The sequence below is a fragment of the Hemiscyllium ocellatum genome, chromosome 14 (genome assembly GCF_020745735.1).
Source record: "Hemiscyllium ocellatum isolate sHemOce1 chromosome 14, sHemOce1.pat.X.cur, whole genome shotgun sequence".
NCBI lineage: Eukaryota > Metazoa > Chordata > Chondrichthyes > Orectolobiformes > Hemiscylliidae > Hemiscyllium > Hemiscyllium ocellatum.
Window position 1 is genome coordinate 56,660,538 of NC_083414.1, and position 27,794 is coordinate 56,688,331.

Sequence of the window (27,794 nt, forward strand, 5' to 3'; positions counted from 1 at the left end):
TTTGTTTCTGTTACTTATAATGACATATTTGGATAAGGTGCTCCTGGTAAAGTCAAGGTGTAGCATAAGTAGAATCTCGCACAAAAAGGTGCAGCCTTCGTAACCTGGCAGACAACCACAGGTTAACAGCCAAGATGGTGGATTAGATTCCCTACAGTGTAGAAACAGGCCCTTTGGTCCAACATGTGATCTATATGGACTTCAGTAAGATGTCCGACAAGGTTTCCCCATGGGAGACTGGTTAGCAAGGTTAGAACTCATGGAATACAGGGAGAACTAGCCATGTGGATACAGAACTGACTCAAAGGTAGAAGACAGAGGGTGGTGGTGGAGGGTTGTTTTGCAAACTACAGGCCTGTGACCAGTGGAGTGTTACAAGGATCAGTGCTGGGTCTACTACTTTTCATCACTTTTAAAATTTTTTGGATGTGAGCATAAGAGGTATAGTTAGTAAGTTTGCAGATGACACCAAAATTGGAGGTGTAGTGGACAGTGAAGAAGGTTACCTTAGATTACAATGGTATCTTGATCAGATGGGCCAATGGGCTGAGAAGTGGCAGATGGAGTTTAATTTAGATAACTGTGAGGTGCTGCATTTTGGGAAAGCAAATCTTAGCAGGACTTATACATTTAATGGTCAGGTCCGAGGGAGTGCTGCTGAAGAAAGAGACCTTGGAGTGCAGGTTCATAGCTCCTTGAAAGTGGAGTCGCAGGTAGATAGGATAGTGAAGAAGACATTTTATATGTTTTCTTTTATTGGTCAGAGTATTGAGTACTAAAGTTGGGAGGTCATGTTGTGGCTGTACAGGGCTATGGGTAGGAATATTGCATGGAATTCTAGTCTCCTTCCTATCAGAAAGATGTTGTGAAACTTGAAAGGGTTCAGAAAAGATTTACAAGGATGTTGCCAGGGTTAGAGGATCTGAGCTATAGGGAGAGGTTGAATAGGCTGGGGCTGTTTTCCCTGGAGCATCGGAGGCTGAGGGGTGACCTTATAGAGGTTTATAAAATCATGAGGAGCATGGATAGGATAAATAGACAAAGTTTTTTCCCTGGGGTCGGGGAGTCTCAAACTAGACGGCATAGGTTTAGGGTGCAGGGGGAAAGATATAAAAGAGACCTAAGGGGCAACTTTTTCACGCAGAGGGTGGTACGTGTATGGAATGAGCTGCCAGAGGAAATGGTGGAGGCTATTTTAATTACAACAATTAAAAGGCATCTGGATGGGTATATGAATAGGAAGGGTTTGGAGGGATATGGGCCTGGTGCTGGCAGGTGGACTAGATTGGGTTGGGATATCTGGTTGGCGTGGACGAGTTGGACCGTAGGGTCTGTTTCCGTGCTGTACATCTCTATGACTCAAAGTCCACACCGACCCTCTGAAGAGCATCCCACCCAGACCCATTTCCCTCTGACTAATGCACCTAACACTATGGGCAATTTCTCATGGCCAATTCACCTAACCTGCACATTTTTGGACTATGGGAGGAAACCCACACAGACACAGAGAGAATGTGCAACCCTACACAGTCGCCTGAGACTGGAATCAAACCCAGGTCCGTGGCACTGTGAGAGCAGCAGTGATAACCACTGAGCCACCATGCCGCCCATAAGGTAGAACTTAAACAACGTGAGGGTGACATCCAGAGCCGAAAATGTGTTGCTGTAAAAGTGCAGCAGGTCAGGCAGCATCCAATGAGCAGGAGAATTGACGTTTCGGGCATGAGCCCTTCCCTCATGCCCAAAATATCGATTCTCCTGCTCCTTGGATGCTGCCTGACCTGCTGCGCTTTTCCAGCAACACATTTTCAGCTCTGATTTCCAGCATCTGCAGTCCTCACTTTCTCCTAGGTGACATCCAGAGACTGATACAGAAAACAATGAACATGTGCTGCAAACAGAAAGGCTGAGTGATTCAATATTGTGCGAACCATTATAAGACAGAAGTGATAAGATGTAGGAACAGAAATTAGACCATTCAGCCCATTGAGTCTGTTCCGTCATTCAATCAGAGCTATTTCTCAATTTCTCAACCTTATTCTTCCATTCTCGCCCTGTAACCCTTGATCCTCTTGATACTCAAGAACCTATCTAACTCAGTCTATACTCAATGATCTGGCCTCCACAGCCTTTTGTGGCAATGAATTCCACAGATTCACCAGTCGCTGGCTGAAGAGGTTTCTCCTTATCTCCATTCTAAAAGGTCTTCCCTTTACTCTAAGGGCGTGCCCTCGGGTCTTAGTCTCTCCTACCAATACAAACATCTTCCCAATATCCACTCTGTCCAGGCCATTCAGTATTCTGTAAGTTTCAATTAGATCCCCTTCATCCTTCTAAACTTTATCGAGTATAGACACAGAGTCCTCAAACATTCCTCATATGTGATATGCAAAGCTTTTTTGAAGCCAGAAGTGCCATTTATAGACCGAGGTCAATGTCTCTTCTTCAGGCCTACAATACCATCTGCCAACATGGAAAGAATGTCTTTAACAAGTCTTCCAACAGCTAATACCTTGTAGACCATTCCCCCAGTACCATGTGATAGAATTAGCATCGAAAGGACAGCTTCAAGAAGCAATTGAACAGATGGAGAAACATTAAAGCCGGTGGTTGCAATAGTATTCCAGGTGAACGTTTCTGCTTACATCCAAACTCCATGCACTCTTCCTATGTATTTCAGTGGATAAAGAACCTCACCACCAACCCATTTTGGAAAATATTGAGAAATGTCCATTCCTTAGCATCCACCTCTCTCATAGGAAGCCATTGACAAGGATAACCAGATCAGTTTTACCAGCTTAGCCTTCCACAAATACAGCTGCAAGCATTTTACACCAAAGAGCTCTGCAAATTTAACAAAAGTCCTATATAGAACTGTTCTCATCACCACAGTCTTCTACACCAGTGTGTGACAGTATTATGCCATAAAGAGAGACGTGTTCTGTCCTGTTTCTCTTGCAGAGGCAATTTATCACAATGGTGGAGAACTGTCTCCTTTAAACAAGAACTTAATAAACAGCTTTTGATTTCTCCAGGGTGTTTTTTTAAATAAAACAGGAATCAGGGCTGACACAGACCCAAGAAGGTTTTCAGCTTTGCTTTCAGTTGGTTGAAGGTTTCTGCTGGCTGATCAAATGAAGTCTTAGACCAGGAGGTTTCCTCTTAAAAATCAAAAGGGGCAGATTATTTCTTTCTTCCAGACTGGAGAGAGACACCACTTGAGAATAATAAATGTTTTGCTGAATTGCATTTTTTCCAATGGTATATATATATTGAATTTTGCCGTTGGTGTTAAGTAATACGTTATTTTGTTAAGTATTTCAATAAAGTAAAGTTATGCCAATTCTTCCTTTTGTTGTATTTTAACCGTAAGAATAAAGTTTGTTTTAATTAAAGCCAATCAAATCACATCTGGAACATAGCACCGTACACTTGTCTTTATATAAATATAAAAGTTAGGGTCTAGGCTATCTTCTTGTAATACTTTGGACAGAGAGTGTGATCTGGTCCATAACAAGTGAGACCTGGTCTGTGTATCAGCAACAAATAAGAGTCTTAGAGAGAAATTCCATGACCAATATCTCCACCCATTCTCCAGTATCATTTGGAGGGCTGTACAACAACAAGAAGCCACTGGCCTTCATGAAGACAAGTGTTCATTGCTCCTGTAAACTAAACACTAATAGTTGCACCCTGTGTTCAGATGGCCAAAAGGCATCTCCCCTGTTTCATCACCCTAGGTCCTGTTTTCTCAACTCTCTAATGACCAGTATGCCAGGGAGGACAAAGAAATGATTCAGAATCCCAGAAGTTCTCCTTGAAATGTGGCAATCCTCGCATTAATGACTGTCAGGACCTTGTTATTAGTCATTCAAAAAGGTGTCCCTCAACCTATTCCTCAAGCTTCATCACACTTTGAATAACAATTTCAGAAGCAGAGTGGCAGTTGGTAGGAAAAGAAATGGAGGCCTATCCTGAACTCTGGATCCCATTGCTGTATGAAATATTCCGTGCCACGTGCCTAAAAATCCATGGGTCACGAATTCTTAATCCAGAGAGTAGTAGGGGCATGGAATGCACTGCCTGCAACAGTTGCAGACTCACCAACTTAACACACATTTAAATGACCATTGGATAGGCATATGGATGTGAATGGAATAGTGTAGGTTAGATGAGCTTCAGATTGGAATCAGAGAGCAGCATAACATCAAGGGCCTATACTGTGCTAGGTCCCCACGCTCTATGTTCAATCACACAAAGACCCACAGGAGAAACCCACAACCCTGAATATATTTCATCCTCCAAACAAACGACAGCCAAAGACAACAATTCATGTGAATGCCTGGGAATAAGACAACCAAAATTTAATTGAGGGATGTTGCTGGTTTGAGCATGAAATAAACGATATCTGTGAATGCCTTACAGGAAGGAGACTAATCAATGGTTTTGAATAACAATCACAAACAGCTTGTTGCATTGTACAAACTGCCATTACTGCTGTTCCCATTTCGCATTATTGTTATAAAATATAGTGAGGAATTGGTAGGGGCAGTCATAGCCCAAGACAGCTATTTATGAATGCTGCAAATCCTTATTAACCAGGACATCGAACACAATGCTGACTGCTATTGTTTACATTGAAGGATTAATGATCATGCAATGCTTACTTTATTGCTTTACAATCAGCAGTCAGTGCACATCATTGCACAGACACTCTTCCTGACGACGCTGATGAGTTGTTATCATCATGTTTGGTTTTGATTGCCCTTTAAAAATCACCACCACAATTTCACCTATAACATCTCACTCTGATCAGGTCAAAATCCATTAACTGTCACTCTGCGTGGCAGAAAATTGAGCAGAAATCAACCAACGAGGATTTGTTTCTCATTATCTCAGTAACACAGTTTGAGGGCAAAACATTAATATCACATCGCAGCTGAGAAAATTCAGAAATTTAGAGACTTCATATTAATCATTGCAGCAGTAAGAGCTGAACTATTCAGGAATGAAATACCAATCTTACAGTTTGAAATTACACCTTTTACCATTGCAGTGGAGAACACACCCATTGTTAAACTCTCCTGAGCCCTCATAGAATCGCTACAGCGACGGAAGCAGGTCATTCAGCCCATCTAGTCCACACCAACCCAATCCCAGTAACCCTAATTTGCTATGGCTTATCCACCTTGGCTGTACGTCGCTGGACACTATGGGCAATTTAGCACAGCCAATCCACCCAATTTGCATATTTTTGGAGTGTGGGTTGAAACCGGAGCAAACCAATCAGTCACAGGAAGAATGTGCAAACTCCACACAGGCAGTCACCCTATGGAGGAACTCTGGTCCTTGGCACTGTGAGGCAGCAGTGCTAACCACTGAACCACCATGTTACACATTGCCATGATAAATGAAAGGATAGGAATAGGAGGGAGATGGGAATGGAAGGTTAAACTGATGGTTTAAGATGAGAACAGACACGTGGAATTTCAAGTGAAACATCAGTGTCAGAGTGGATTGCTGGGGCAAATAGCTTATTGCTGTGTCATGCATTCTATACTCCTGCAAACGCAGTCTTTCTGATCTGTAACGCCTGTCGCCACAAACTTACTTTATGCACTTCAGTTTATTTTGTAGGCTGTCTCAAATGACAGGCAAGTACATTTTTATAGCACTTTTAAAAATAAATAAGTGTACCTCATGGTAAATAAAGAAGTAGGAATTTGGTTGAGAAATACATTTTGGCAAGGACATCAGGAGAACTCTCATGCGCGTCTTTACATAGTATCACGTGCTAGTAGGAAAATAGGTTAGCATTAATCTGATGGCTTGCTTCAGGGTAATGGCTCCTGAAAGATAGGCCAACATTCCTTCAGCACTGTCCTGAAATGCCAGCCTGGACTGTGTGTATGAGCCTCTATAGTGTGAGACATGACCCACAATTGTGGGACTGAGAAGCAAGAATATTATTCATTGAGCTAAAGTGCACGTTGTTTTGATTCATGCATGAACGGCTGTGCTGTCTGTAAAATGACATAAGCAGTGAGAAAAGTGGCATGGTTTTGGGGGAGGGGTGCAGAGGAAGGAAAACATCTATTAACTACATGAAAGTAAATTTGTAACTGTGGAGTAATTCAGGTTTACGTTCAATAGATTGATGTCCTGATCATTCTGCTCGAGAAAATAAACAAATCTAAAACAGCAAGATGCTTAAAATATTCGGTAATTTATGTTAATTGTATTTTGTGAATTTGTTTTGGCATTTCCAACTTGTTTTGGCTTGGAAAACAAAGGGCCCATTCAAGGCTGATTAAAGTAGCACCTGATTATTTTAAATGAATATTCATGAGGCTTTACATCGTTACATGTGCCAATCACATTTTTTTTCTGTGCAATACAGCAGCTGGGAATTTGCATAACCTACTTGATGAACCTTGATGAATGTTAATCTAAAATAGGCTTGAGAAGACTGCGTTTTCCGGGAACCTCCAACAGCAGTTCATTACTACTTTACTGCATGGATAGAAAAGCATGTGACAGGAAAGTGGAAGGGAAAAGACCATAAGATGTGAGAACAGAAGTAGGCCATTCAATCCATTGAGGCAAAAGTGAGGACTGCAGATGCTGGAAACCAGAGTTTAGATTAGAGTAGTGCTGGAAAAGCACAGCAGGTCAGGCAACATCCGAGGAGCAGGAATATCCGCATTTCGGGCAAAAGCCCTTCATCATCCTATTCCTGATGAAGGGCTTTTGCCCGAAACGTTGATTTTCCTGTTCCTCGGATGCTGCCTGACCTGCTGTGCTTTTCCAGCACCACTCTAATCTAAACATTCAGTCCATTGAGTCTACTCTACCATTCAATGAGATCATGGCTGATCTGATAGTCCTCAACTCCACTTTCCTGCCTTTTCTCTATAACCCTTAATTCACATACGGGATTAAAAATTTGTCTTTTACCTTTAAAATACTTAACGGTTCAGCCTTGACAGCCATTTGCAGTACAGAATTCCACAAACTCACTCCACTCTGAACGAAAGACTACCTCCTCCTCTCTGATTTAAATAGTCTGAGATTCTGCTCCTCGACTCTCTCAGAAGAGGGTCCAGTGTATGAAGTTCCTGGGAGTGATGATAACCAACCATCTTGGAAAAAAAAGACCTTGGCTATTCACTCTACCTATGTCCCTTATGATTTTATAAACCTCTGTGAGATCACCCTTCAGTCTCCAATGCTCAAGGGAGAAAAGCCCCATCTTATTCAACCTCTCCTCATAGCTGAAACCCTCCTACACTGGCAATGTCATTGTAAATCTTTTCTGAACCCTTCCAAGTTTAACTGCATTTTTTCTTATAGCTGGAAGACCAGAATTGAATGCAGTATTCTAAAAATGTTCTGACTAATGTCCTAAAAGCTGTAACATGACCTCCCAACTCCTCTCCTCAATGTCGTGATCAATGTAGGCAAGCGTACCAAATGTCTTCTTCATCACCCTGTCTACTTGCAATTCCACTTTCAAGGGACTCTGCACTTGCAACCCTAGATCTCTTTGCCTGGCAATATTCCCCAGGGTCCTACCACTAACTGTATATGTCTTGCCTTAGTTTGTCTTACCAATTTGCAATATCTCACATTTAACTAAATTAAGGTCCAACTGCCACTCCTCAGCACATTGGCCCATCTGATCAAGGTCCTGCTGTACTCTGAGAAACCCCCCTTCACTGTCCAATTTTGGTGTCATCTGCAAACTTCCTAACCATACCTATATACTATTCCAAATCATTCATATAAATGACAAAAAGCAGCAAACCCAGCATCAATCCTTGTGGCACACCACTGATCACAGGCTTCCAGATGAGAAACAACCCTCCACCACCACCCTCTATCTCCTACCTTCAAGCCAATTTTGTATGCAACTGGCTATCTCATGTGGATTCCATGTGATCTAACCTTATTAACCAGTCTATCATGCAGAACCTTGTCAAATGCCTTGCTGAAGTCCATGTAGAAAATGTCTACCACTCTGCTTTCATCAATTTTCTTTGCCAGCTCTTAAAAAAAACTTAATCAAATTTGTGACATATGACTTCCCATGCACAAAACCATGCTGCCTCTCCTGAATCAGTCCTTGCCTTTCTAAATGCATATAATCCTTGTCCCTTCAATCCACTCCAACAGCTTACCCACCACTGACGTTACATTCACTGGCCTATAATTCCTTGTCTTTTCCTTAACACCTTTCTTAAATAATGTCACCACATTTGTCACTCTGCAGTCTTCTGGAACATTACTTATCGCTGTTGCAATATTTCAGCAAGGAGCCCAGCAATCTCCTTCCTAGTTTCCTAGAAAGTCTTGAGATACACTGGGGATTTATTGCCCTTAATGCATTTCCTCTTCTGTAATATGTATACTTTTCAAGACATCACTATTTATTTCCCAAACGCCCTCACTTCCATAAGAGGTCCCACATCGTTCACAGTATTTCAACTATGATCCAACTAGTGTCTTGTACAGTTTCAGCCAAGCTTCCTTACTTTTATTAACAAAAATAGAAATTGCTGGAAAAGTTCAGCCGGTCTGGTAGCACTTGTGGAGATAAGCCACAGTTAACATTTCGGGTCCAGTGACACTTCCTCAGAATTTAGAACCCCCTGATTTTATATTCCATTTCATTTGAAATAAATAACAACATTTTAATCTGCTGAATTTTTCTGTGATTCATGGATGAGGACTGTCAAATCCTTCGGCTTTGTAGTAGCCTGTATTTTTCTCCATTTTAATAACATTCAGCTTTTCTACTCTTCCCGCCAAAATGCTTCTCAACATTATATTCCATTTCTCAATTTTTTGTCCACTCACTTAACCTGTCTATATTGCCCTGCAGACTCTTTGCATCATCCTCATCACTTGCCTTCCCATATATTTTTGCATATTCTGTAATTTGCCTATAGTGCACACTCATTCCTCATCTAAGCCATTAATGTACATTGAATTTATTGTGGTCCCAATATTGATTCCTGTGGCATACCATTAGTTAGTTAGTTATCCTGAAAATGCATTCCCCACCCCAACATATCCCAGTTCTATGTTTTCAAGTGATGGCTGGCTGCACTCTTAAACAATAATGTAGCTGAAACTTATTTTAAGCCAATTATATATAAACCTTAGGAGTTGAAACAGCCTAGTTCCCTGACTAACAGCTCTCCCATATTGGGATCATCACATGTATCTTTGAGCAGGAAACAGGGAGGTGAATCAGAAAGTAATCATCTTTAAATATGCAGATCAGGTTCTGACAAGGCCTTTGGGATAGACAAGTAAGTATATTATGTTCTAAAAGTTCTTTCTAAACGTCTTATCTGATTGCAAGAAGTGGCCCCCTCCCAATCAAAACTCTGATATTGTTCTTTCCTTTGGCAGAGAGGTCAGCGATGACAGGGTGTGATTTAAAGTGAATGGGAGAAGGATTTGAGGAAGAAGATGCACCCAGTGGATCACATCAGTCTGGAACCCACGTCACACACAATGAGCAAAGTGGCCTCCTTTTGTGCTTTAACTCTTCTCCATTTTCTGAATGTATCTGACGAGGATGAGTGTGCAGAGATGTGGGGAGAGGGTGAGGGAGCAACAGTGGACAAATTACACAGGAGGACAGGCAGAACAGACAGGATGGATTAAATGCTTTTCTTCCGTGCAGTAATAATTCCATGAATTTAAGACTTCCCACCAGTTTTGAGGAGGAGAGCAACAACTAAGGGGAGCAAGTGCGAGGTGTTGCACTGAGGAAAAAACAATACAGGCATGGACTATTTTTCTAAACCGTGAGAAAATTCAAAAAGCCTAAGTACAAAGGGATCTGGGAATGCTAGTCAAAGACTTTCTAAAGATTTGCAGGCTAAGTCTGTGATTAAGGAAGCAAATGCAATGTTGTCATTTATCTCAAGAGGGTTGGAATATAAAAGCAGCGATGTGCTTCTCAGACTTTATAAAGCTCTAGCTAGGCCTCATTTAAAATACTGTGTCCAATTTTGGGCCCCACACCTCAGGAAGGACATACTGGCACTGGAGCGTGTTCAGTGGAGATTCACAAGGATATTCCCTGGAATGGTAGGCCTGACATATGATGATCGGCTGAGGATCCTGGGATTGTATTCATTAGAGTTTAGAAAGTTGAAAGGAGATCTAATAGAAATTTACAAGATAATGCATGGCTTAGAAAGGGTGGACGCTGGGAATTTGTTTCCGTTAAGCGGGGAGACTAGGACCCATGGGCACAGCCTTAGAATTAGAGGGGGTCAAAATAAAATGGAAATGAGGAGACATTTCTTCAGCCAGAGAATGGTGGGTCTGTGGAATTCATTGCCATGGTGCGCAGTGGAGGCCAAAATGTTGGGTGTCTTCAATGCAGAGAATGAGAAGTTCTTGATCTCGCAAGGAATTAAGGGATATAGGAAGACTGTGGGTAAGTGGAATTGAAATGCCCATCAGCCATGTTTAAATGGTGGAGTGGACTCGATGGGCCGAATGGCCTTACTTCCACTCCTATGTCTTATGGTCTAAATCCAAAGCAGATGACCAAAAATTTCCCAGACAGCGGAATTCTCACAAATTCATCCACGCTTTCTGCTTCATCTGGATCCGACCAACCCCAGCCAACCAGTCTACTGGTGTTTCCAAGATTTAGTGGGAGGGGGACAGGATGTTGCAAGATGGTATCTGTCTCTAGGCTGCAGGTGGCACTGGCAGTCTCTTCTTCCTTACTAACAGCGATAGTAAAGCAGTACATACTCGAATATTGCCTCCAAAACAGGCATGCAAATATACTGTACAAACATGTCTGTGGTTATGTGCCATGAACGAACAACTAACAAGAGACTCAGACAATAGGGCATTTTGGTTCAAGGCCAGAGCTTTAAGTAGAACTATTATAGAGTCATGTACAGCATAGAAAGAGACCCTTTGGTCCAACTTGTCCATGCCGACTAGATATCCCAACCCGATCTAGTCTCACCTGCCCCATATCCCTCCAAATCCTTCCTATTCATATACCCATCCAGATGCCTTTTAAATGTTGCAATTGTACTAGCCTCCACCCCTTCCCCTGGCAGCTCATTCCATACACGTACCACTCTCTGTGTGAAAAAGTTGCCCCTCAGGTGTCTTTTATATCTTTTCCCTCTCACCCTAAATCTATGCCCTCTAGTTCGGGAATCCCCGATCCCTGGGAAGAGGCCTTGTCTATTTATCCTATCCATGTCCCTCATGATTTTATAAATTTCTATAAGGTCACCCCTCAGCCTACAACACTCCAGGGAAACCAGACCCAGCCTATTCAACCTCTCCCTATAGCTCAAGTCCTCCAACCCTGGCAACATGCTTTTAAATCTTTTCTGAACCCTTTGAAGTTTCACAACATCTTCCCAATAGGAAGGAGACCAGAATTGCATGCAATATTCCAAAAGTGGCCGAACCAATGTCCAATACAGCCACAACATGACCTCCCAACTCCTGTACTCAATACTCTGACCAATAAAGGAAAGCATACCAAATGCCTTTTTCTCTATCTTATCGAACTACAGCTCCACTTTCAAGAAGCTATGAACCTGCACTCCAAGGTCTCTTTGTTCAGCAACACTCCCTCGGACCTGACCATTAAATGTATAAGTCCTGCTAAGATTTGCTTTCCCAAAATGCAGCACCTCACAGTTATCTAAATTAAACTCCATCTGCCACTTCTCAGCCCATTGGCCCATCTGATCAAGATCCCATTGTAATATAAGGTAACCTTCTTCACTGTCCACTACACCTCCAATTTTGGTGTCATCTGCAAACTTACTAACTATACCTCTTATGCTCAAGTCCAAATCATTTATATAAAATAGAGGACCCAGCACTGATCCTTGTGACATTCCACTGGTCACAGGCCTTCAGTCTGAAAAACAACCTTCCACCACCACTCTCTGTCTTCTCCCTTTGAGCCAGTTCTGTATCCAAATGGTTAGTTCTCCCTATACTCCATGATATCTAACCTTGCTAACCAGTCTCCCATGGGGAACCTTGTCAAACGCCATAATAAAGACAATATAGATCACGTTCTTCCAGCACTCGATGCATTAAACACTTTGACTAATTACATTATAGGTAATTTATATCAATACTTATGGTTGTTGTTTTATGCTCGTGTGCATCAAGAATCAGAGAATTATTACAGTACAAATGAAGGCCATTCAGTCCGTCATGTTGGCTCAGGTTTTTAAAACAAGCAGTTCACTCAATGCCATTTTCCTGCTTTCTCCCCATTATCCTCCATATTGTTCCTTTTCAAATAACAGGCCAATTTTCTTTTCAATGTATCAATTTCATCTGCCTCTCCTGAACTCCCAGGCAGTGCATTCCCCCATTTCAGATCCTATTTATCCACTGTGTACAAAAGGTGATCCTCATGCCACTTTTGTTTTATCTGTCAAATACTTTACTTCTCTTGTTCTTTTGCAAGTAGCAACAGTTTTTTCTCTAAAAACTCTGGTCAGACCCCTCGTGATTTTGAATAACCCGATCAGATTTCCTCTCAACGTCCCCATCTCCAAGGAAAAGAGTCCTAATTTTTCCAATCTACCTTCATAACAGAAGTTCCTCACCCTAGTACTATTCTTGTCAAATCTCTTTTGCACTCTCACCATTGCCTTCACAGCCCCTGAAGTATGGTGCCCAGAAGTGGATGTTGGCTAGCTAGGTGGTTTGCAATGCAGAGTATTACCAACAGCATTTTGTTCAATTCTTGCACCAGCTGAAGTTACCATGAAGGACTCTCCTTCTCAACCTCTCCCTTCACTTGAGGGGTGGTGACCCTCAGGGTAAACCACCAACAGCCATCTCTGTCCTATGGTTTGCTAGTTTTATGGCAAGTTTTGTTTACTAAAGCTATTAAAGCATGGGATACTGAATGTTATATTAATCATGCTCTCAACCTTTCCTGGAACTTCTATCATCTTAAGCACATTTGCATCCAGGCCACTGCACTCCTCCACTCTGTTTAGAGCTATGCCGTTTAGTTTATATTGTCTATTCACGTTTTTCCCTCCAAAATTAATCATCTCACATTTCTCGACATTGAACTTCATTAGCCATCTGTCTGCCAACTCAGCCAACATGTCTCATCCTTGTGGCGTCCAACAATATTCTCCCCCTTACAATGCTTCTGAGTTTTGTGTCATCCTCAAATTTTGAAACTGTGCCCCCTACACCAAGTCTATGTCATTAATATATATCAGAACAAGGGAAGGGTTCCAAGCCTGACCCTTGGGAAACTACACGACAATTCTTCCTGCAACCCAAAGAATATCCATTAACAAGTATCACTGCTTTTTGGTTCTCAGCTAGTTCTCCAACTATATTGCTTTTGTCCATTTTGTTCCATGAACTCTAACTTTGCTCATAAGACTGTTATATGGCACATTACCAAATGCCTTTTAGAAATGAAAGCATACATATCAGCAGGTTACTTGAATGATCAACCCTTTCTATTTAAAAAATGCCAGTAATTTAGTTAAACATTTTTCCCTTAATAAATCAGTGCTAATTTTCCTTAACTAACCTGTAAGTCCTTGTAATTTAATGTGGTTAAATATCTTAAATTGACACAGAGTGTTCATTGTCTAAATGCCAAGATGTGGTCTTCCAAATTGTCCAATCATGCCAACAATAAATTATCTCATTGTGGCTCTAGTTACGTCAGTATTTGATGTTGTCCACTGCTTCTTTCACTGTCGGTCTTTTGTTCTTGTTAACTCTCAGAGCATTCTGGTGCCAGGGGTAATTACAGACTTGGTAGAATAATGGTAAAGTTCAACTTGTTTCCATTCACACATATAATAGCACCTGAGTCAGACAAACCACATGCACATGTTAATATGCACAGCTATTTTTCCTGAAATGTACCACTAACCTATTACTAAAGACTACTAGTTTTGGAAGGGTGGAGATTGGGGGCACACCATATCAAGTAAAAAATGAGGTCTGCAGATGCTGGAGATCACAGCTGCAAATGTGTTGCTGGTCAAAGCACAGCAGGCCAGGCAGCATCTCAGGAATAGAGAATTCGACGTTTCGAGCATAAGCCCTTCATCAGGAATAATCCTGAGGCACACCATATCAAATATGGCTGACCACAAGATTCTCCCACTCTCACCAAAGGTGCATTGGAGGTAATTACATGTTGACATCTGCCTATGTGACATTATGAAGACCCCTTCTATGGCCATCAAGTCTGAGAGTGGTACTTGAACTTGGAGCTTCAAGTGCAGAGGCAGGGATGCTACCCATTGTCTCTAAAGACCTCCACATAATAGTAGCCTTACTAGATGAGCAATCCAGAAATTCAGACTACTGCACTGGAGGTATAAGTTCAAATCCCACGGCTATGGTTGTGAGGATTTAAATTTCTTCAGTTACCAAATCTGTAAACTTTTGCTATAAATTCTATATCTTACAATCTTATTGTCCACAATCACCTGACGGAGGAACAGCTCTCCGAAAGCTAGTGCTTCCAAATAAACCTGTTGGACTAGAACCTGGTGTTGTGTGATTTATAACTTAGTGGCACCGTCCCAGACATAATGTTACTGAATGGATTGATCATCTCCAGGCTTCCATATCAATATGAAGAGCAGTGATCCTCAGGGAGATAGCACACTTCTTCTTAACTGGACAGTGGTCTTATCTCTTTCACGATATCTCCTGTTGAAAGATCATTTAACAATGAAATAGTGATGAAGTTGGACCATTGAGAAAGAGATAAGTTACTACATTTTCACTTTATTAGCAGTATCATGAACTTCTTGCACTGCATTCTTAAGTTCAAGAGGAAGAGAGGAATGAATTATTGGGGAGACTGCAGAGTGTGGATTCACTTTTTCAAAAGACTGCAGAAGGAATATGAATTGTTAATGAAACTCTTTTCCAAAAGGATTCCCGGCACTGGAGCATTTACTGTCAGAACTGCTTCTATACTGTCTGTGCTCCTCACTGAGGTACTGTAATGTGGATACAAGACTCACAGTTCACCCAGCAATATGGAAATTGTCCAGATATGACCTGTCCACAAAGGTTAGGATAAAATCAACCTCGCCAGTTACTGCACTTTGCTCTCCTTTCAGTTATCAGTGAAGTAAATGGAAGAGGTCATCAACTGTGATATTGCATGGCACTTGCAAAGGAATAACTTAAGCATTGATGCTCAGTTTGGATTTTGCCAGGACCTCTCAGGTCCTGATGGTACAGCTTTGGTCCAAATATGGAGAAAAGAGCTGGACTCCATAGGAGAGATGAGAATGATTGCCCTTGACATTAAAACAGCATTTGACCAAGCACGGTATCTAGAGATTCACTGCAAAGATACATCCCAATGTGGAAGAAGGAACATAGAAAGGGATTAAATCAATCTGATTAACCAGGAATATTATGGACAATATCAAATTGAAAGACAAATAAACATACAATGTGGCAAAGATCAACGATGACGCTTTTTTACTAACAAAACAATGACCAAAAAGATAATAAACAAGGAGAAAATAAATAATGAGGGCAAACTAGCAAGTTACACCAAAACAGAGTTTCTTTAAAAATATAAAAAGGAAGTGGGAGAGGCAATATTGAAATTAGGACCCTTAGAGGATAAGACTGGAGAAATAATAATGGGGAACAAGAAATGGCACAGAAATTGAACAAAAACTTTACATCAGGTAATCACGGTGAACGATACCATTAGCATTACAAAAGTATTAAATAATGAAGGGGTTAAAGAGGTAGGAAGTGGGGTGGGAAGAAATAAACATAACTCAAGAAAAGATGCTTGGAAAACTAGTGTGGCTAAAGGCCAATACATTGCCTGGACCTGGTGGGTTGCATCCGAGCATATTAAGGGAAGCAACTGCAAAGATAATGGGTGCATCAATGGTAATTTTCCAAGAATCTATAGCTTCAGTAAAAACCCAAAGGATTGGCTGACTGCCTATGTATCACCTTTACTCAACGTCAGAGAAGATAGAAAATAGATACAATAGGCCATCTAACCTAACATGCGTTATCAGGAAAATGCTAGAATGTACTATAAAGGATGAAATAGCAGAGCATTTATAAGTATCTAAGAAAATCACACATGTCAGAATGGCTTCATGAAGGGAAAATTGTGCCTGACAAATTTATTACAGTTCTTTGAGGAGTAACAGCAGAGTAGATAAAGTAGAACCAGGAGATGTAAAACATTCCAAAGACATACAAAAAAGTATCAAACAAAAGTCTACTTAGTAAGACAAGATCCCCTGGTGTTGGGGATAGTATATTAGCATGGATAGTGCATTAGTTAACTAATAGAAGGCAGACAGTTTGGAGAAAAGGGGTACTTTCAGGATGAAAATCTATAACTCATGGAGTGTCATTGGGATCTATGCTGGGGCCACAATTATTTATAACATGTATCAATTACTTGGAAGTGAATGTATTATCATCAAAATGACACAAAATGAGGTGGGAAGACAAACGCTGAGGAGGACAAGGAATCTGCAGAGGAATAAGACAGATGAAGTAAGTGTGCTAAAACTTAGCAATGGAAGATATTGTGGAAAAATGTGAGGTCGTGCCAATTGATAGTAAGAATAGAAGAGCTAAACATTATATGAATGGGGAAAGACTGTAGAAAGGTGCAGGATAGAGGCATTTTGGGGCAGATCCTTGTGCAGGAATCACAAAAAGCTAGCATGTAAGTTCAGCACATATTAGGGAAGATAGTATCAGGCCTTTATTTCAAAACAAATGGAGAATAAAAGCAGAAGGTTTTGCTGTAACTATAAAAAGGTAACGGTCAAACTACAGATCATAGAGTCATAGAATTCCTACAGCATGGAAGCAGGTGATTCAGCCTACCAAGTCCACACTGATCCTCTGAAGAGCATCCCACCGATACCCTAAACCCACATCCCATTCCCATAACCCTGCATTTACAATGGTTAATCCACCTAGCCTTCAACATTCGTGGATATCACGGTCAATTTAGTTTGGCCAATCTATCTAATCTACACATCTTTGGATGGATTGAATACTGTGAATTGTTTTGTGCCCCTTATCTGAGAAGAGATATACGAAAGCTGAAGGCTTACCAGAGGCAATTCCTTTAGTTGATCCCTAGTGAAGGTGCCCTTTGGTAGCATGAGCATAATGTGATTGAAATTTACATGTAGTTTTTAGGAGAGACAACTGTGTTAACAGTTTATTAAATGCAATCATGAGGGCAAGGAAGGCAGGGCTAGCGAAATGAATAGGCAAATTAGGTTAAAGGAAAGGTTAATGAAGACGCAGTGGCAGACATTTAAATGGAAATTTCAGAATATATGGATTAAATACCATCTAAAGAGTTTTTAAAAATTCCAGAGGACCCACCATTCCTAGTTAATTAGCAATGTTAAAGATAATATCAAACTAAATAAAAATGCATACAATTATGCAAAGGCAAGTGGCAGGTCAGAAATGGGTCAGAATATTAAAAACAGAAAGGGTGGCATGGTAGCTCAGTGGTTAGCATTGCTGCCTCACAGCACCAGGGACCCAGGACTGATTCCAGTCTCGGGTGACTGTCTGTGTGGAGTTGATACATTCTCCTCGTGTCTGTGCGGGTTTCTTCCAGGTGATCTGGTTTCCTCTTACAGTCCAAAGATGTGTGAGTTCAGTGGACTGGCCATGCTAAATTGCCCGTGATGGGCAGGCTAAGTGGATTAGCCATGGATGATGGGGTGGGTTTGGGTGGGATGTTCATCAGAGGATCAGTATGGGCTGAATGGCCTGCTTCCGCACTTTAGGGATTCTTTAATTATCAAAAAAAACGAAAAATGTGTCACAATATTGGTCTTTTTACAAGGTTACTATGTCCATGAGTTTTTTCCAGAAAGGGGGTAATTGGCCAGCCTCCAACTAGGCTGGGTTTGACAGGTTTATTGGGGCTTTTTGTTTACTCCCTAACAGATAATGCCTCCGACCTAAGCCTTGCTGGTTTTAAAAATTCAATATAATCAAAGGAGAGAGGCCACCTAGCTGGCTGTGTAGCTAGCCTTCGTTCAGATTAGAGTTTTTGAATCAGTTCAGCAGCAGTTTGTGTGTGAAGAGAGCATGGTGGGGGAAATCCAGCCTGTAAGCCCTGTTCTTTTCTCCACTTTTACCCTTTGTGTGAAGGGATGTGTTTACGGGGATTGTTACAAGCATTTTCAGAACTACATCATTAAGTCTGGATAGTCTGTTGGGTTTTTGGATAGGGTAAATTATCCGGTATTCTTTTTTTCTGCTCTTTGTGCTTCATTCTGTAACTTTGTAAATAAGTTGTTGTTGAAAATTTGTCAGTCAGGTCAGCTAATACACTCTGGCAACATCCACTACACCCTTACGTAAAACAAATAGTAAAGTTACATTCTGGGCTACCTGCTTAAAAAGTTTTTGAGGGGTCAGGCCTGGTCTGGAACAAATGGCACAGAATGAAAGTTAGCCAGAAATATAAAAAACAGACTAAGAAATTTGACAAAGAAAAAGAGTTAAGACTGTCAGTCCAATAGGAAGTGAGATTAGAGAATTAATTATAGACAATAAGGACATGGCAGATGAATTGAACTAGTGTTTTGTTTTAGTCTTCTGTTATGGACCAGACCAGATCCTCTCAAAATATTTTAAGAAGGTAGCCTCGACCCTTACTTTTTGTTAATTGAAAGGCAACTGTAAAATGCTTTGTTTCAGATGTAATGTGACTGGTCAAACTACTTGACATTAAGCAAAACACAATTTACTTAAACGCTCCAGTTAAAATATAACCAAAGAAAGAGGAATTTAGAATAACAACTCCATTGGAAAACTTAACAGAACAATAGATACAGTAACTATTACTCATTAAACATTCCAATAATAGTAACATACTATAACCACATCCCTTGGCAAATCAATTTGTCTCATATAGATAACCCAGTAGCAGACAGAAACTCCAACCTCTGGACAGGGAAAAGATATCTTCTACTTCTTCAAGCCCATGACAGCAACTGCTTAAACCTAAACCTAAAAACTAAAAAAAAACTTGGGATCCCGATCTGTGAGAGCTGGCTATACCCATCCAGGCTGTCTCCAATGACCCAACATTAAAAATAAAACCCATTGCCTCACAAATTGTTTACTCCAGTGATTTTGGTAGACTGCTCTACCTTACAACCTCTCTTCAATAAAAAACAGGACAAAATAAACTCTTGAAGCTACAGCATCATCACACTTCACAGTAGAAGATGTAAGTGGATAAGCAGATATTAAACTGAATCAGGTGGAGTCAACATTGTTTTGTGAGAGAGTTCTTTGAGGACTGGGCACGCTTGTACTGTGGATGAAGGAAAACAAATGGGTGAACTCTACTTAAATTTCCAGAAGCCACATCAAAAGTTGTTTCAGAAAATAACATTTTGCGGTTGAGGTGTTGGTACAGATAGAAGATTGAGTGGATGACAGGAAGCAGAGAGTAGGTAGTAATAATTCTTAGTTTGGCTAGATGTGGGATGCCAAAGGGACCTCAAATGTTCATAACTTATGTAAATGACTTAGATGAAGGAACAGATTTGCTGATAGCACAAAAGTAGGTAGGAAAGTAAGTTGTAAAGGGGACATAACGTGATTACAAAAATATATTGATTTGTGAAATTAACAGGCAAAGATGCGGCAAATGAAGTCTCATGTCAGAATTTGTGAAGTTGTCCACTTTGGCAGGAAGAATTTTAAAAAGCACATTATCTAAATAGTGAGTGATTGCAGAGCTCTGAGCTCGAGAGAGCTTAGGGTATCCTTGTGCAAGAACTACAAAAGCTGATTACAGCAAGTAATCAGGAAAGCTAATAGAATGTCATCATTTCTCAGGATGGCATGGGATATAAAAGTAGGAAGGCTTTGATTCAATTATACAGGACACTGGTGACACAACAGCTGGAGTACTGTGCATAGTCTCTGCCACCTTATTAAAGGAGCATTGTTGTAGGCAATTCAGAGAAGGTTGATTATATCGTTGCATGGGACAGCAGATTGTCTCATTAAGAGAGGTTAGCCAGGCTAAACTTGTATTTTCTGGAGTTATCTTCGGGTAAAAAATGAGGTCTGCAGATGCTGGAGATCAGTTGAAAATGTGTTGCTGGTTAAAGCACAGCAGGTCAGGCAGCATCCAAGGAACAGGAAATTCGACGTTTCGGGCATAAGCCCTTCATCAGGAATGAGGAGAGTGTGCCAAGCAGGCTAAGATAAAAGGTAGGGAGGAGGGACTTGGGGGAGGGGCGATGGAGATGTGATAGGTGGAAGGAGGTCAAGGTGAGGGTGATAGGCCGGAGTGGGGTGGGGGCGGAGAGGTTAGGAAGAAGATTGCAGGTTAGGAGGGCGGTGCTGAGTTGAAGGAACCGACTGAGACAAGGTGGGGGGAGGGGAAATGAGGAAACTGGAGTTATGAAGAGCTAGTGGTAATTGACTGAAAATATAAAATCCTAAAGGTCTGGAAAGGATGTTTCATAGAACATCGAACATTACAGCACAGAACAGGCCCTTCATCCCTCGATATTGTGCTCACCTGTGGAACCAATCTGAAGCCAATCTAACCTGCACTATTCCATTTCATCCATATTCTGGATAAGTGGTGCTGGAAGAGCACAGCAGTTCAGGCAGCATCCAAGGAGCAGCAAAATCAACGTTTCGGGCAAAAGCCCTTCATCAGGAATAAAGGCAGTAAGCCTGAAGCGTGAAGAGATAAGCTAGAGGAGGGTGGGGGTGGGGAGAAAGTAGCATACAGTACAATGGGTGAGTGGGGGAGGGGATGAAGGTGATAGGTCAGGGAGGAGAGGGTGGAGTGGATAGGTGGAAAAGGAGATAGGCAGATATGTTTACCCAATGACCATTTTAATGCCCTTAAAGTTGGCAAGTCTACTACTGTTGCAGGCAGGGCATTCCACGCCTCTACTACTCTCTGAGTAAACAACAAGCAGGTGGCCAGGCTAGTTCAGAGCACGAATGTCTTTATCTGTGGTGGTGTAGACTGTCAGAGCAGGGAGCTTCTGTTGGAGCTACACAGGACCTGGGTGAGACCACAGCTGGAGGACAGTATGCAGTTCTGGTCTCCACATTATAGGAAGGATGGGATTACACTGAGTGGGGGGGGGGGGGTGGTGGTGGAAGAATGCAGAGGACCTTCACCAGGATGTTGACCTGGGATGCAGTGGGAGGCTGGATATGGAGTTTTCCCTCGAGTGGAAAAGGCGTGGAATCTGACAGAGGTGTGTAAAGTTTTGAGGGGGATAGGAATCAGCTGTTCCCCTTAGTTCAGTGGAGAAGGGGGTGTCCTTTTCAAGTGAAGGGCAGGGGGGCAAGGGGGGACTGGAGGAGGTTGAGGTTTTGGAATGCCCTGACTGGGAGGGGGAGCTGAGGCAGGAACCCTCACAGTCTTTAAAAACAAAGTACTTGGATGAGCACCTGAAACATGCAGGAAAGTGGGACAAACGCGATAGGGTAGCACAGATGGGCTGAAGGTGCTCTTCCTTGCTGTAATGCCTTAATCTGAAGTGATGTCCCTCTGGTCTGGGACTCCACACAACATGGCGGCAAACAATCTCACCACATCTCCCCCTGTCAGGTCACGTCACAGCTGTACAGGGCACTGGTTAGGCCACTGTTGGAATATTGCATGCAATTCTGGTCTCCTTCCTATTGGAAGGATGTTGTGAAACTTGAAAGGGTTCAGAAAAGATTTACAAAGGATGTTGCCAGATTTGGAGGGTTTGAGCTACAAGGAGAGGTTGAATAGGCTGGGACTGTTTTGCCTGGAGCACCAGAGGCTGAGGGGTGACTTATAGAGGTTAATAAAACCATGACCGGCATGGAGAGGGTAAATAGACAAGTTTTTTTCCCTGGGGTGGGGCAATCCAGAACTAGAGGGCATGAGTTTAGGGTGAGAGGGGAAAGATTTAAATGGGACCCAAGGGGCAACTTTTTTACACAGAAGACGGTGCGTGTTTGGAATGTGTTGCCAGAGGAAGTGGTGGAGGCAGGAACAATTCCAACATTTAAAAGGCATCTGGATGGTCACATGAATAGGAAGGGTTTGGAGGGGTATGAGCCAAGTGCTGGCAAATGGGACTACATTAGGTTTGAGTATCTGGTCAGCATGGACGGGTTACACTGAAGGGTCTCTTTCTGTCTCCATGACTCTAAGTCCCTCTTAGAATTCTGTCTGTTTCTGGACTGTCCCATCTCATCCTCCTAAACTCTAATGAGTACATGCCCAACCTATTCACCCTCTCCTGAGGTGAGGCAACGGAACTAATAGCAGAGTAATAACTGGAGGTCAATCCCATTGTAGCCTGCGCCCTCAAATTCCCAGAAAGAACAACAGAGGCAGAGAGAAGAGAGAAGGCTCAGGACAGTGGGGGTGGGGGAGGGGTGTGAGAGAGAGAAAGAGAGAGAGGGAGAGAGATAGAGAGAGAGAGAGAGACCCCCATGGTTCAATATGCAGAACAGCAGCCTGAAACCCTTTATGGGAAATGCCTCTAATGAGACAGAGCATTAGATAATGAAGGGGGGAGTGCCTGGTGTCAGTCACAGGCCTCAGGGTAAACCTGCAGCTTCGAACCGCCTTGTAAACTAAATCTCGGCTCTGACCATGAAGTATCGATTGCCGGGGTCATGGGGCCAACAACTGCCCTCTTTCAGGGGAGTGAATGGAGTAGGAAATCTGCCAGCCTGACTCAGCTTGGCCTACATGCGACCCCAGATCCACAGCGATGACGTAGTTCTGAACTGGCCCTCTGTAATTACCTAGGTCTCTCAGCTTAAGGGGCAGTTAGGGACATGCAGTAAAGACCATCTTCAGGGAGAATCTAGAACATGAAACGTCACTGTTTAAAAACAAGGGGTCACCCACTTAAATCAGAGATGCGTCAAAATTATTTATCTCATAGGGTCTTCCTGACTGAAGATAAGTCCTTGAATATTTTTAAGGCAGAGGTGGGGAGATTCTTGTTAAGCAAGTGGTTAATTGGTTATTAGGAGAAGGTAGAATGTAGGTGTAAAGTTACAATTAGATTATTGACTGATGAACTTGAGGGGCTTATTAACCTAATTCCTACACCTGCATTTGTATGCTCATACATATGAGAGGAAATACGTCACTGAATGCTGCTGTTTGTAACAGTGTGGAAGAGAAAGAAATAATTCTTCTTCCCTTGTATTATTGTGGAGTTTATTTTTCTCTGTGATCTTATATGATCTAGTCAAGGTCAGTTTGTTCCTTGTCACTTGAAAGATCACTGCAACCATCTTGGACAGCAGTGATTACTAGCAGTTCCATCACTCTTCTGTACCCACATGTACTGCTTCTTTGTTAACATTAGTTGCTCATGAAGAATTCTGCTCACTAGGTTGTGGAAGAACATCAGAGGCATCAATGACCGTACTGTCTCCCAGAAATTACTAAAATTGGGCTTCACTGTAGCACCTTTAATATGTCACCTAGGTAAATCTCCTAGCTCAGTCTTGTATAAAAAAAAGGCTCATCCTCTTTAAGCATGATGGGAAGAGGAGCATCAGCAGGCTATTCGTGACAAGCTGAAATATTTCATGACACAGGATCATGGTTTGAAGCTTCAAAATCTGGAAAAGCTGCGATAAGACTTCACAAAATGTTGTCCAATCTTCATTAGCTTCTGAAAGCTTGTTGAAAGGCTGAGGTAATTCCTCACAAAATGGAATACAATCATTATACCTGCTGTAGAAAGGCTAGTTGCACACTAGGGTGCAAATTCAGCAAGGATGTTCTTCTGATTCTGTAGGTCATAAATAGGCTTATCACCAACTTTGTTATTTGTCAGTACTGTTTCTGGAAACAAACCAGCTGAAATGGCAGAGCCTTCCTAAAGATGGATCCTGATGTGTTGTGGTTGAAGGCACAATGTGTCAAGACATTACAAAGTATAGGGCAGTACTGTAATAGATATTCCTGAATTATGATATAATAAAATTCTTGGCTGCTACGTTTATTTACCGAAACACATAGTTGATTTTATTTTTAAATTCATTCATGGGATGTGTTAATCATTACCTGAACCAGAATTTATAGCCCATCCTTATTTACCCGGACAGTAGTTAATGAACCACATTGTTGTGGGTCTGGAGTCACATGTAGGCCAGACCAGGTAAGGGTGGCAGATTTCCAATCCGAAAGGACGTTAGTGAACCAAATGGGTTTTTCCTTAAAAATCAACAATCGATTCATGGTCATCATGAGACTGTTATTTCCAGATTATTATTGAATTCATACTCTACCATCTGTCATGGCTGGATTTAAACCCAGGTCCCCCAAATATTACCTGTGTCTCTGGATTAATAGTCTAGTGATAATACCACTAGGCCATCACTTACTCCCAAGAAGTCATCAACTTCTGTTGTAGGGTCAACACTGTCTACTTTACCAAGAAAGTGTGTCATATCCATGTTTTGTTCTTCTTCCTCCCGTTCAATTTGTTGGATTCTCCTTGACTTGATTTCCTTCTAAGCTGAAAATGTGTGGCTGGAAAAGCGCAGCAGGTCAGGCAGCATCCAAGGAACAGGAAATTCAACGTTTCGGGCATAAGCCCTTCATCAGGAATTATTCCTGATGAAGGGCTTCTGCCCGAAACGTCGAATTTCATGTTCCTTGGATGCTGCCTGACCTGCTGCGCTTTTCCAGCAACACATTTTCAGCTCTGATACTCCAGCATCTGCAGTCCTCACTTTCTCCTTGATTTCCTTCTAAGTTAAGGCCTGGCTCTGTAGAGTGGCTAAAAATTCCTGAATATGCCAAAGTGAAAGCATTTATACTAACAACTTTTGAGAATATTTGTAGCTCAGGTTGATGTTCTAGATGTAGGTTTGCTTGCTGCTCCTTTCAGCTCAGTGAGCAAGGTAAAAACAAGGATGGCAGATGCTGGAAACCAGATGCTAGATTAGAGTGGTGCTGGAAAAGCACAACAGTTCAGGCAGCATCTGACGAGCAGGAAAATCGGCGTTTTGGGAAAAAGCCCTTCATCAGGAATAGAGCCAGAGTGCCTGCAGGGTGGAGAGATAAATGAGAGGAGGGTGGAGGTGGGGAGAAAGTAGCATAGAGTACAATAGGTGAATGGGGGTAGGGATGGAGGTGATGGGTCAGAGAGGAGGGTGGACTGGATAGGTGGAAAGGAAGATAGGCAGGTAGGACAAGTCATGGGGACAGTGCTGAGCTGGAAGTTTGGAACTGGGGTGAGGTGGGGGAAGGGGAAATGAGGAAACTGGTGAAGTCCACATTGATGCCCTGGGGTTGAAGTGTTCCAAGGCGGAAGATGAGGCGTTCTTCCTCCAGGAGTTGGGTGGTGAGGGAGCGGCAGTGAAGGAGGCCCAGGACCTACATCCAGAGCATTTATACTGACTGTTGGGGCAAGGTTTTGACTGTTTTGCCGTGTTGTGTCACAGCAGCTGCATTTCAAAATAGTGCTTCTCAACTTTTCCCTGAAAAGATTTTTATTGGATGGAGGGATCACCATTTGGCTTAATCAAATGGCAGACTTGTAAGGACCATCAAAATTGTATGACATACATCCCTGTGCACTCTGTGCTTGTATGTTGGCCTAACATAATATCTTCCTTAGACAACAAAAAAGTCAGAGAATTTGTCATCGAGAAACCCAACCATTATTCTATCTTAGATCAGCTCAATCATTAATGAGCCATAACTGTATGAATTAGCCAATCTAATAAAAGAGTCCCTCAATTTGCCTAACTACTGAGACTATGAGTTGAAGCAGCACACTCAACACACAATGTGGTCTTGGGACTAAGATAAGCAATGAGTTCTATTTGGACTGATGGAACATTTGCACAGGTTTCATCACCACCTTTCAGCAATGAGCAATGATATAATCAGCAATGGGGCCTACTGCATATAACAACATCCTGTCCTTTAGCTGTTGCTGTCTCGGGGGCCCCAAGGCTGTCTGCCCTACAATGCTGGCTTCTGACATTTCATGGATAGGTTCTCATTAAATGCTGAAAAAAAAATCCTTGTGCCCAATGTATCTGTAATTGATCTGATAAAATGAAGCATGGATAGAAACTTTGAGATCCATTGATGGCCGAGCAATGATTACCACGTGTTCACAGAGCAATAAATTCTGCACAAAATTCAAGTAACGTTTTCCAAATCTTGCTTGCAACCAAACAGAAGTGATGCTCAATATATTTGTACAGTGCAGGCAATCCTTTCTTTTAATGTAGAATTTTTATTTATTAAAATTGGATCCTTTACACTATCTCGCCTTCTCTCTCTCTCTCTCTGTATTCAGATTAGCATGTTGCCTTCAGGTGTATGCGTCTAAATTGGAACGCTTCATTTAAAATACATGAGAAGCAATGGCATTGTTAAAATCTAGTTTACATTGCGGAAATCTCATCTTTCAGAAGAAAAGGCTTTCAACATTCCAGCATTTATCACCCCACGTTCAGAGACTGCCTTTTGGCATTTATCATAGCCTCTGAACAAACAGAGTGAAAATGGGAGCCGTCAGCACCAATTCCCATTTCTAGTGGTAATGCTTGCACATTTCACATTTTCAACCTTTCTTTCTTACCTAATGTATTAGCTGTGAATAATCAAATGTGGCACAACCTCCCTGACACCAGCTCCCAGCACTGACAGTTCCTTAATAAAGAATATGGAAAACTCATTTAATCCAATCAAGCCCCTGAATTAAATGCAGTTCGGCTGGATATGTGACCAGACATCTAAACACTGTAACCTTTAGAAGTGCCACTTTCCCGGGGATCACCTGAGAGCCCCTTGCCCCTCACTCAACAGAGTGTGATGATAAATTACAAAAAGTACCAAATTGCTCAGAAAATTGCTTTGCATTAATCATCCCCAAGACAAGCTGCAGAGCATTTGGAAGGTATAAAAGGGGCAAAAATTACATCCAATCTAGCATTTAAAGCCTATGAATATTAATCAAGCAGTCTGCGCTCTTTTGCCAAATATGACAAGATTAGTATTTGTCAGTTTGATGGCAGGAATGCTCGGAATGTAACCCACTTTAATCAGTTCCCTCACGACATATTCGCATTGTGGAGTCTGATAAGACGGCATGCTGCAAACAACTGTCAGTCAGACAGAACCCCATTAATTCCAAACATCCCCCCCCCCCCCTCCCTCCCCACACACACACACACACACACACCTTGACAGTCTGGATTATGTTCAATTTTCATGCTTTGCTGACAAGCCATGAGATCTGAAGAGAAGCCTCGTAATATGAAATATATACACAATGCACCTTTACATATCACGAGTACTAGGTAACGGGGCCGGCAAATGAAATGATCAGGCACGACAGAAGTTGGGAAAGACTTTGTGGGGGAGAAGGGATTTTGTTACTCCAAAGGGATCACAGTTTGTATCATCAACTTTGAAAACGTCAAGTGTGACTTACTAGAAACTTCCATCTCATTGTGTAGATTGTTTGGAGGCTTTACCAAAACCCTGCGAAGCCTCACAGTTACAAAGCTCCTGTAGGTTCCTGTCTGTCTCTGTAATAAGCTGAATTTGTATACTTTGACCTTCCCTCAGTTGTTTTCTTAATTTAATTTTCTATTTTCTTTGCAAGGCACAATTTCTTTTGACTTGCCAGTTTTATTTCTGTCTCCTTTTAATTTTCCTTCGATTCTGATTCCTTTAGAGTGACCTCTGTATTTTT